The sequence below is a fragment of the Penaeus vannamei genome, chromosome 18 (genome assembly GCF_042767895.1).
Source record: "Penaeus vannamei isolate JL-2024 chromosome 18, ASM4276789v1, whole genome shotgun sequence".
NCBI lineage: Eukaryota > Metazoa > Arthropoda > Malacostraca > Decapoda > Penaeidae > Penaeus > Penaeus vannamei.
The window spans coordinates 32,337,305-32,339,804 of NC_091566.1; the positions used below are offsets into that span (position 1 = coordinate 32,337,305).

Below are 2,500 nucleotides of genomic sequence, written 5' to 3' on the forward strand. Positions count from 1 at the left end.
TGATGTTGACGATGATGATGATGATGATAAAGAGGAGGAAGAGGAACAGAAAGGTAATGTTAATTATCCTAACAATAATGATTGTAATAGTAATAGAAATAGAAAAAATAGGGGTAATAATGATAATGATAGCGATAACAATAATTACAGTAACAATAACAATAATAATAGTGACTTTGACATTGTATATACTATTCTTATTATTGTTGATATTATCGTTATCATTGCCATTACCGTTATTTTTACGGTTGTTTTCATAATCATAACAATAACAATATGATTATAATAATTATTATGAATATATTAATAATAATATAGTTATTGTTATCATCCTAATTATAAAAATGATAATATTATTATCATTATCATTATTGTTTTTCATTGTTATTAACATTTTTATTTTTGTTAATATCATTTTAGTCTTATCATTATTGTTATGATTGTTATCATTGTTATAATTATCCTTATTATCATCATTATGATGACATTAGTAATATAATTATCATTGTTATCAATGTTATCATTATCATTACCATTACTGTTACTATTACCATTGTGATGACTATTATTATCATTATCATTATTATCATTGTATAATCATCATTATCTTTATTGATATCATTGAGATTACCATTATTATCTTCATATTTTTTATTATCATTCCATTTGTTACTACTATCACCATTATTATTATTATTACATTAGTATATTACCAAAGGCTCCGTGCAGTTGCAATAAGTTGAAAGTATGAGTAAAAAAAGATAGATAAATAAATAAAAAAAATCCTATTTGTATCACCGGCTATATTGTTGTGCTACTCTCAGCATTGCCATTAAAACAATCTATCAGAATTGACCTGTATCTATCGTTCTGTTCCGCAATGGTATTAAAACCGTACCATTTCCCAGCGCATTTGCAAGACTGTGGCGCATCGTTCCAATATTTTTGATTTGTGAGAGATCCATACGTGTTGCGTAACCCCTTTGTTTATCTATTAATTAATTCGTTTTTGATTTCTGATCCCTAATTAATCCGCATTCTAATGAATTTTAAAAGCCCTGAAATTGCCGAATGCGTGTGAGTGTAGGTGTATGTACCCAGAATCGTACCATCGAAAAAGCCGTCAGAATGTGTTTTTTTTTTATCTCTTTCTCTCTCTTTCTCTTTCTCTCTCTCTCTCTCTCTCTTTCTCTCTCTCTCTCTCTCTCTCTCTCTCTCTCTCTCTCTCTCTCTCTCTCTCTCTCTCTCTCTCTCTCTCTCTCTCTCTCTCTCTCTCTCTCTCTCTCTCTCTCTCTCTCTCTCTCTCTCTATCTCTCTCTTATTCTATCTATATCTATCAGTCTCTGTCATATCTCTGTTTATCTATTTATATGTCTCTATCTATGTCTCTCTCTCTCTCTCTCTCTCTCTCTCTCTCTCTCTCTCTCTCTCTCTCTCTCTCTCTCTCTCTCTCTCTCTCTCTCTCTCTCTCTCTCTCTCTCTCTCTCTCTCTCTCTCTCTCTCTCTCTCTCTCTCTCTCTCTCTCTCTCTCTCTTTATATATTTCTCTATCTATTTATATCTGTCTCTCTATCTCTCTCTATCTCTATCTATCTCTCTCTCTCTCTCATTCTCTCTATATATATCTGTCTATCTACCTCTATCTATTTCTATATCTATATCTATCAGTCTCTATTCATTCTGTTTATCTATTTATATGTCTCTATCTATGTCATCTCTCTCTCTCTCTCTCTCTCTCTCTCTCTCTCTCTCTCTCTCTCTCTCTCTCTCTCTCTCTCTCTCTCTCTCTCTCTCTCTCTCTCTCTCTCTCTCTCTCTCTCTCTCTCTCTTCTCGTTTTTCTCTTTTTCTATCTCTACATCTCTTCTCTCTCTCTCTCTCTTTTATTTCCCTCTCTCTCTCTCTCTCTCTCTCTCTCTCTCTCTCTCTTATTCTCTCTCTCTCTCTCTCTCTCTCTCTCTCCCTCCCTCTCTCTCTTCATATCAAAGACATAATCTACCCGACAAACCCATTCCCACCCGACCTGTGCCAAAACCGACCTTAGAGCCAACCGGGAGCATTCTTAATTGTCTTCGGAGGTCCTAATCCAACCGCATCTTTCGTTTCTGTTCAGCCTGTCGTTCCCTTTGGGAGGGTCCGCTATAAAGAGGTGGTCTTAGAGATCTAGAGGATGTGTTTTTTTTTTCTAGAGTCTTCATGGTTCTTTTTTTTATTTTATTTTTTTTTTTTGGTTGGGGGGCAGGTAAGAAGGGGGAAGGGGGTGCTAATCTTTTTTTTTTGTTGGGGGGGTAGGAAGGGGGAAGGGGGGGTTAGTCTTTTTTTTGGGGGGTGTACAAGGGGGGTTCTAGTCTTTTTTCTTTTTTTTTAGGGGGGGGTAGTCCTAGAATCTTAGAATCTCCTAGAATCATAGAAGGATGCCATATAGAATCGCATAAAGTCCTTCTATGAACGGTCTTCTGAGTCCAAAATACTGGAATCCTAGAGTACCATAAAAAGGAGTAGA

General features: G+C 35.1%; 1 protein-coding gene across 1 annotated transcript in view; it reads left to right on the forward strand.

The window, feature by feature from the left end:
* Sec10 (Exocyst complex component Sec10) overlaps positions 1–2,500 on the forward strand; it is a gene marked incomplete in the record, with an annotated part of 309,385 nt that overhangs the window by 125,017 nt on the left and 181,868 nt on the right.